The sequence below is a fragment of the Bos grunniens genome, chromosome 20 (assembly GCF_055505025.1).
Source record: "Bos grunniens cultivar Pamir isolate PY7600 chromosome 20, Bosgru_T2T1.0, whole genome shotgun sequence".
NCBI lineage: Eukaryota > Metazoa > Chordata > Mammalia > Artiodactyla > Bovidae > Bos > Bos grunniens.
Genome location: NC_141184.1, coordinates 39,213,853 through 39,223,944, shown reverse-complemented (window position 1 = coordinate 39,223,944; position 10,092 = coordinate 39,213,853).

Genomic DNA, 10,092 nt, shown 5'->3' with positions numbered 1-10,092 from the left:
AGTTCTTCTCAACTGTGAGTCTCAAAGCACTTAGAAGTCTAACTTCCATAGTGCATTCCCTATTTTCTTGCCTTTGATCAAACAAACCTTTAATTCATCTTTTTCACTTTTTGATTTGACACAGTATCTTGAATAATCTCCATCCTATCTTCTGTCTTATGGAAGTTAGTTTTTTATTTAATAAGTGATACTAAAAATAGGTGCCAACTAAAAACTGTCACTCGTCATCTGTTGCCATTTTACAAGAATGAAGTCACTAGCCATTATTGTCACTGACCTTCAACACAACCTGAAAGGAATTCAGGGAAGAGATTAGAAATGAGGCATACTGTGCTCTGGGAAAAACTGGCAGAACAGGCCTTTGGATGGTTATTTTCAGAAGATTTTGTGAGCCCAATTCCTTGTATCTTCTCATGTCTGGAAAACCACTAGTCTTTAACGGAGACATCTGTTCCTCATGACTAGCATCAAACCTTTGCAAAAATGTGTGCCTGATTGCAAGTATCCCCCTTCACTAAAACCATGTATATACTGACAGTCCTAGGAGTTATGTACAGCCCAGGCTATAGTCCTCATCAGGTCCCAAATAAAACTTAACTCACAACTCACTGTGCATTTTTTTTCTTTCAGTTCACATGAGGAAATTGTGTGTTGTGATTTATAAGTGATTGGCCACAGTGGCTTTCTTAGCTGGCCTCTGTAACAAGTTTCTTCCTTCTGCAATTCACCCTAAATATAGGGGGCAGGAAACATATTACTTTTGTGTCCTCAGTGATTCCTATAGTGCCTGATACATAATAAATACTTAGGAAAAGTTTATTAATTAAAAAATTTCATGTTATTTTGTCAATATCAATTCAATTCAGTTGCTCAGTCATGTCTGACTCTTTGTGGACTGCAGCACACCAGGCTTCCCGGTTCATCACCAACTCCCGGAGATTGCTCAAACTCATGTCCATCTAGTCACTGATGCATTCCAACCATCTCATCCTCTGTTGTCCCTTTCTCCTCCCGCCTTCAATCTTTCCCAGCAACAGGGTCTTTTCCACTGAGTCAGTCCTTTGCATCAGGTGGCCAAAGTATTGGAGCTTCAGCTTCAGCATCAGTCCTTCCAATGAATGTTCAGGACAGTCTCTAATAAGGAAACTGAAGGCCAGGAATGTTATATTATGTGATCAATGTGGGCTAAAGAGCAGACTCCCTGGTGGTCCAGCAGTTAGGACCCCGAGCTTCCACTATGGGAGGCCATGAGTTCGATCCCTGGTTGAGGAACTGAGATCCCACATGCTGGATGGTGAGGCCAAAATGCATAGAATGAATTAAAATATAATGCTAGATTTTAAAAACTTCCCAGAAAGATTAATAACTCATTATGAATCTACTAAAAAGTATCTTCTAAAATAATTGATCTAATTTGGGCCATTTTCCTCCCCATTAATATATAATGGATAAAATACAATTAGCTAAGAAGAAATTAATTTCTAGGGATGTCTATAAAAATAAAAAAAATCTTTTTAAAAATAAAATTCTTGATTGCCTCTGAACTACTAGTACTTACCACTTGCACCATTATTTTGAAACTCTTTACTGATTTCCATTTTTTGTGCAGGTCTTATTCTTTCATATAAATTTGTCAACCCCCTGTGAACAGGAAGTTGAGTTCTTTTTTTTTTTTCAGTTGCCACCAGTGACTTGACTGTTATAAAACCACAATAAAAATTTACTGTCAAACTCCCCTGGTGGTCCATTGGATAAGAAGCTGCCTGCCAATGCAAGGTTTGATCGCTAGTCCTGGAAGATTCCATATGTCAGGCAGCAACTAAGTGCATGTGCCACAACTATTGAAGCCCGTGTTTCCTAGAGCCCATGCTCCACAACAAGAGGAGACACCGCAATGAGAAGTCCACACACCATGGCTAGAGAGTAGCCCCCGCTCACCACAACTAGAGAAAGCCCACAAGCAGCAACTAAGACCCACAGCTGCCAAAAATAAATAATTAATTCTCCTTTAAAAAAGATTTACTCTCTTTTTCATTTAATGACCCATTATTGGGTTAAGCACTGTAATAGGCACCAGATTTTTAGCAGTAAACAAAATAAATGTGATCAATGCCCTCCTGAAGACTGTTATCTAGTTTGGGAAGATAAAGATATGCAAGAATCACACAAACAAATACATAAGTTTAAAACTGTGGAAGATGTTATGAAGGAAAAACAGAGGAATATTTTGGCTTGTGATCTCAGAGAAGGACTTAATAAAATCCTTTACACTTTATTATCACCTAAAGGACAAATAAAATTACCCAGGTGAATAGTAGGGATATGTACCAACCTGGGCCCAATTAGGAGAAAGAAACTACATGAGCATTTGAATAGGGAAAGTCTGATATAAAGAATTATTACACGGACTTCCTTGATGGTCCAGTGGTTAAGACAACTAATTTGAGCCACAGAAAGCTCCCGAGCGAATTTGAAAAACTCAGCAGTGGCCACAGACTGGAAAAGGTCAGTTTTCATTCCAATCCCAAAGAAAGGCAATGACAAACAGTGCTCAAACTACTGCACAATTGCACTCATCTCACACGCTAGTAAAGTAATGCTCAAAATTCTCCAAGAAAGGCTTCAACAGTTTGTGAACTGTGAACTTCCTGATGTTCAAGCTGGATTTAGAAAAGGCAGAGGAACCTGCCAACATCCATTGGATCACTGAAAAAGCAAGAGAATTCCATAAAAACATCTACTTCTGCTTTATTGACTATGCCAAAGCCTTGACTGTGTGGACCACAATAAACTGTGGAAAATTCTGAAAGAGATGGGAATACCAGACCACCTGACCTGCCTCTTGAGAAACCTGCATACAGGTCAAGAAGCAACAGTTAGAACTGGACACAGAACAACAGACTGGTTCCAAATAGGGAAAAGACTATGTCAAGGCTGCATATTGTCACCCTGCTTATTTAAAATATGCAGAGTACATCATGAGAAATGCTAGGCTGGAGGAAGCACAAGCTGGAATCAAGATTGCCAGAAGAAATATCAATAACCTCAGATATGCAGATGACACCACCCTTATGGCAGAAAGCAAAGAAGAACTAAAGAACCTCTTGATGAAAGTGAAAGAGGAGAGTGAAAAAGTTGGCTTAAAACTCAACATTCAGAAAACTAAGATCATGGCATCCAGTCCCATCACTTCATGGCAAATAGATGGGAAAACACTGGAAACAGTGACAGAATTTATTTTTGGGGGGCTCAAAAATCATTACAGATGGTGACTGCGGCCATGAAATTAAAAGATGCTTGCTCCTTGAAAGAAAAGCTATGACCAACCTAGGCAGCATATTAAAAAGCAGAGACATTATTTTGCCAACAAAGTTCCATTCAGTCAAGGCTATGGTTTTTCCAGTAGTCATGTACGGGTGTGAGTTGGACTATAAAGAAAGCTAAGTGTCTAAGAATTGACGCTTTTGAACTATGGCATTGAAGAATACTTTTGAGAGTCCCTTGGACTGCAAGGAGATCCAACCAGTCCATCCTAAAGGAAATCAGTCCTGAATATTCATTGGAAAGACTGATGCTGAAGCTGAAACTCCAATACTTTGGCCACCTGATGCAAAGAACTGACTCATTTGAAAAAACCCCTATGCTGGGAAAGATAGGGGACGACAGAGGATGAGATGGTTGAATGGCATCACCGACTCGATGGACATGAGTTTGAGTATACTCTTGGAGTTGGTGATGGACAGGGAGGCCTGGAACGCTGCAGTCCATGGGGTCGCAGAGTCAGACATGACTGAGCGACTGAACTGAACTGAAGATCCCGAGAACTTTGTGCAGTCCTTTGACTGAGAAACAGTGGGAAATAAAGCTAGCTAATATGAACATTCTTAATATCAGAAGTGTTCATATTTTCAAAAACTTAATGGATTTATCTTCATGGGCCTTTTATACAGCAGCTAGCCTACATACATACACTTTGTTGCCAAGCAGTACTCATTTAATCCTTACCTGCTACCTTATGATATAGGTATTACTCTCTATCTCACCCATACAAGGGAAGAAACAGAAGCTTAGAAAAGCTAAATATCTTCACCTAAGTTAGGAAGTGAAAGAATCGATCATGAAACCCAACCAGGTCTGCTTGACTCCAGAGCCTAATTGTAACTAATCTAATTATAAACACATAGCAAGTAAAGGGAGGAGGGGAAAGTGTGCACTCTTTTGAGTGTTGCTAGCAGTAGTAGATTTTGGTTCCTGGCAAGAATCAGCTTGGCACCCTTTGCTTGATGTGAAATCTCATCATGTGGACACAGGATTCAAAAGAAGCCTCTGCCAGTACAAAATGCAATACCAGTAATATCCCAAGGGTGGCAGTGCTGTTCAACACATGCTTACACTGCAGGGCATCCAGGTTCAATTCCTGATCAGGGAAGTAGGTCCCACAATGCCACACAGCATGGGCAAAAACGAAAAAAAAAAAAAAAAAAAAGATTATTAACAAGGGGTTGAAGTCACAACGGACTGCTGGTAAGAAGTAAGAATAGAGAAACAACAGGGACAAGGGGCAGCCACTACCCCTGGGGTATAAATCTAGACTTTATTGGAGAATTTCTGTCTGTGGATAGCTAGCCAGCAGAGAAATCACTGTAGTTCACACCATTGGAACTTGCTGGAACTCTACCCTCTGGGACTTGCCAGAAATCTGCCCTCAAGGTGCTGGGAAAGCTGCTTATGGCGGGGTGTCTTACAGGAAACATGTCTGAGATAGGTGCCAGGAGAAGCTGCTGGCAGTGCTATAAAAGTCTGCCAAGAAAGCACAGGAGACCCCGAAGACGATGTTTCCAGCAATGTCTCTCTAGCTCCCTCTACTGACAAAGTTTAATATTATATCAGCTGACCAAAATTAAAGGGCCCATATATCAGATCAGATCAGATCAGATACAGCAAGGATCTCATTCAAATATGAAGGAGAAATCAAAAGCTTTACAGACAAGCAAAAGCTGAGAGAATTCAGCACCACCAAACCAGCTCTCCAACAAATACTAAAGGATATTCTCTAGACAGGAAACACAAAAGCGGTGTATAAATTCGAACCCAAAACAATAAAGTAAATGGCAATGGGATCATACTTATCAGTAATTACGTTAAACGTAAATGGGTTGAATGTCCCAACCAAAAGACAAAGACTGGCTGAATGGATACAAAAACAAGACCCCTACATATGTTGTGTACAAGAGACCCACCTCAAAACAGGGGACACATACAGACTGAAAATGAAGGGCTGGAAAAAGATTTTCCATGCAAATAGGGACCAAAAGAAAGCAGGAGTAGCAATACTCATATCAGATAAAATAGACTTTAAAACAAAGGCTGTGAAAAGAGACAAAGACGGTCACTACATAATGATCAAAGGATCAATCCAAGAAGAAGATATAACAATTATAAATATATATGCACCCAACATGGGAGCACCACAATATGTAAGACAAATGCTAACAAGTATGAAAGGAGAAATTAACAATAACACAATAATAGTGGGAGACTTTAATACCCCACTCACACCTATGGATAGATCAACTAAACAGAAAATAACAAGGAAACACAAACTTTAAACAATACAATAGACCAGTTAGACCTAATTGATATATATAGGACATTTCATCCCCAAACAATGAATTTCACCTTTTTCTCAAGTGCACATGGAACCTTCTCCAGGATAGATCACATCCTGGGCCATAAATCTAGCCTTGGTAAATTCAAAAAAATAGAAATCATTCCAAGCATCTTCTCTGACCACAATGCAGTAAGATTAGATCTCAATTACAGAAGAAAAACTATTAAAAATTCCAACATATGGAGGCTGAAAAACATGCTGCTGAATAACCAACAAATCACAGAAGAAATCAAAAAAGAAATCAAAATTTGCATAGAAACGAATGAAAATGAAAACACAACAACCCAAAACCTGTGGGACACAGTAAAAGCAGTCCTAAGGGGAAAGTTCATAGCAATACAGGCACACCTCAAGAAACAAGAAAAAAGTCAAATAAATAACCTAACTCTGCACCTAAAGCAACTAGAAAAGGAAGAAATGAAGAACCCCAGGGTTAGTAGAAGGAAAGAAATCTTAAAAATTAGGGCAGAAATAAATGCAAAAGAAACAAAAGAGACCATAGCAAAAATCAACAAAGCCAAAAGCTGGTTCTTTGAAAGGATAAATAAAATTGACAAACCATTAGCCAGACTCATCAAGAAACAAAGGGAGAAAAATCAAATCAATAAAATTAGAAATGAAAATGGAGAGATCACAACAGACAACACAGAAATACAAAGGATCATAAGAGACTACTATCAACAATTATCAACCAATAAAATGGACAACGTGGAAGAATTGGACAAATTCTTAGAAAAGTACAACTTTCCAAAACTGGACCAGGAAGAAATAGAAAATCTTAACAGACCCATCACAAGCACGGAAATTGAAACTGTAATAAAAAATCTTCCAGCAAACAAAAGCCCAGGTCCAGACAGCTTCACAGCTGAATTCTACCAAAAATTTAGAGAAGAGCTAACACCTATCCTGCTCAAACTCTTCCAAAAAATTGCAGAGGAAGGTAAACTTCCAAACTCATTCTATGAGGCCACCATCACCCTAATACCAAAACCTGACAAAGATCCCACAAAAAAAGAAAACTACAGGCCAATATCACTGATGAACATAGATGCAAAAATCCTTAACAAAATTCTAGCAATCAGAATCCAACAACACATTAAAAAGATCATACACCATGACCAAGTGGGCTTTATCCCAGGGATGCAAGGATTCTTCAATATCCGCAAATCAATCAATGTAATACACCACATTAACAAATTGAAAAATAAAAACCATATGATTATCTCAAGAGATGCAGAGAAAGCCTTGGACAAAATTCAACATCCATTTATGATAAAAACTCTCCAGAAAGCAGGAATAGAAGGAACATACCTCAACATAATAAAAGCTATATATGACAAACCCACAGCAAACATTATCCTCAATGGTGAAAAATTGAAAGCATTTCCTCTAAAGTCAGAAACAAGACAAGGGTGCCCACTTTCACCATTACTATTCAACATAGTTTTGGAAGTTTTGGCTACAGCAATCAGAGCAGAAAAAGAAATAAAAGGAATCCAAATTGGAAAAGAAGAAATAAAACTCTCACTATTTGCAGATGACATGATCCTCTACATAGAAAACCCTAAAGACTTCACCAGAAAATTACTAGAACTAATCAATGATTATAATAAAGTTGCAGGACATAAAATCAACACACAGAAATCCCTTGCATTCCTATACACTAATAATGAGAAAACAGAAAGAAAAATTAAGGAAACAATTCCATTCACCATTGCAACAGAAAGAATAAAATACCTAGGAATGTATCTACCTAAAGAAACTAAAGACCTGTATGTAGAAAACTATAAAACACTGGTGAAAGAAATCAAAGAGGACACTAACAGATGGAGAAATATACCATGTTCATGGATTGGAAGATTCAATATAGTGAAAATCAGTACACTACCCAAAGCAATTTATAGATTCAATGCAATCCCTATCAAGCTACCAATGGTATTCTTCACAGAGCTAGAATAAATAATTTCACAATTTGTATGGAAATACAAAAAACCTCGAATAGCCAAAGCAATCTTGAGAAAGAAGAATGGAATTGGAGGAATCAACCTGCCTGACTTCAGGCTCTACTACAAAGCCACAGTTATCAAGACAGTATGGTACTGGCACAAAGACAGAAATATAGACCAATGGAACAAAATAGAAAGCCCAGAGATAAATCCACACACATATGGACACCTTATCTTTGACAAAGGAGGCAAGAATATACAATGGATTAAAGACAATCTCTTTAACAAGTGGTGCTGGGAAAACTGGTCAACCACTTGTAAAAGAATGAAACTAGAACACTTTCTAACACCATACACAAAAATAAACTCAAAATGGATTAAAGATGTAAACTTAAGACCAGAAACTATAAAACTCCTAGAGGAGAACATAGGCAAAACACTCTCCGACATACATCACAGCAGGATCCTCTATGACCCACCTCCCAGAATATTGGAAATAAAAGCAAAAATAAACAAATGGGACCTAATTAAAATTCAAAGCTTCTGCTCAACAAAAGAAACTATTAGCAAGGTGAAAAGACAGCCTTCAGAATGGGAGAAAATAATAGCAAATGAAGCAACTGACAAACAACTAATCTCAAAAATATACAAGCAACTCCTACAGCTCAACTCCAGAAAAATAAATGACCCAATCAAAAAATGGGCCAAAGAACTAAATAGACATTTCTCCAAAGAAGACATACAGATGGCTAACAAACACATGAAAAGATGCTCAACATCACTCATTATCAGAGAAATGCAAGTCAAAACCACAATGAGGTACCATTCCACGCCAGTCAGAATGGCTGTGATCCAAAAGTCTACAAGAAATAAATGCTGGAGAGGGTGTGGAGAAAAGGGAACCCTCTTACACTGTTGGTGGGAATGCAAACTAGTACAGCCACTATGGAGAAGAGTGTGGAGATTCCTTAAAAAACTGGAAATAGAACTGCCTTATGATCCAGCAATCCCACTGCTGGGCATACACACTGAGGAAACCAGAAGGGAAAGAGACACGTGTACCCCAATGTTCATCGCAGCACTGTTTATAATAGCCAGGACATGGAAGCAACCTAGATGTCCATCAGCAGATGAATGGCTAAGAAAGCTGTGGTACATATACACAATGGAGTATTATTCAGCCATTAAAAAGAATACATTTGAATCAATTCTAATAAGGTGGATGAAACTGGAGCCTATTACACAGAGTGAAGTAAGCCAGAAAGAAAAACACCAATACAGTATACTAACGCATATATATGGAATTTAGAAAGATGGTAACAATAACCCTGTATACGAGACAGCAAAGAAGACGCTGATGTATAGAACAATCTTATGGACTCTGTGGGAGAGGGAGAGGGTGGGAAGATTTGGGAGAATGACATTGAAACATGTATAATATCATGTATGAAATGAGTCGCCAGTCCAGGTTCAATGCACGATGCTGGATGCTTGGGGCTGGTGCACTGGGAAGACCCAGAGGGATGGTATGGGGAGGGAGAAGGGAGGAGGGTTCAGGATGGGGAACACATGTATACCTGTGGCAGATTCATTTCAATAAAAAAAAAATAATAATAATAAAGCATCAATTCTTTGGCGCTCAGCCTTCTTCACAGTCCAACTCTCACATCCATACATGACCACAGGAAAAACCATAGCCTTGACTAGACGAATCTTTGTTGGCAAAGTAATGTCTCTGCTTTTGAATATGCTATCTAGGTTGGTCATAACTTTCCTTCCAAGGAGTAAGCGTCTTTTAATTTCATGGCTGCAGTCACCATCTGCAGTGATATTGGAGCCCAGAAAAACAAAGTCTGACACTGTTTCCCCATCTATTTCCCATGAAGTGGTGGGACCGGATGCCATGATCTTCGTTTTCTGAATGTTGAGCTTTAAGCCAACTTTTTCACTCTCCACTTTCACTTTCATCAAGACGCTTTTGAGTTCCTCTTCACTTTCCCTTGTAGCTCAGTTGGTAAAAGAATCTGCATGCAGTGCAGGAAACCTGGGTTTGATCCCTGGGTTGGGAAGATCCCCTGGAGAAGGAAATGGCAACCCACTCCAGTATCCTTGCCTGGAAAATCTCATGGACAGAGGAGCCTGGTGGGCTGCAGTCCATGGGGTTGCAAAGAGTCAGGCACGACTAAGCGACTAACATATGTATATATACACATACACACACACACACACACACACACACACACATATATATATATATATATATATATATATATATATATATACATGGGCTTCCCATGTGGCACTAGTGGTAAAGAACCTGACCACCAATGCAGGAGAGGTTAAGAGACATGGGTTCGATCCCTGGGTAAAGATCCCCTGGAGGAGGAAATGGCAACCCATCCCAGTACTCTTGCCTGGAGAATCCCATGGACAGAGGAGGAGCCTGTGAATATATTCACAATATATTCATATATA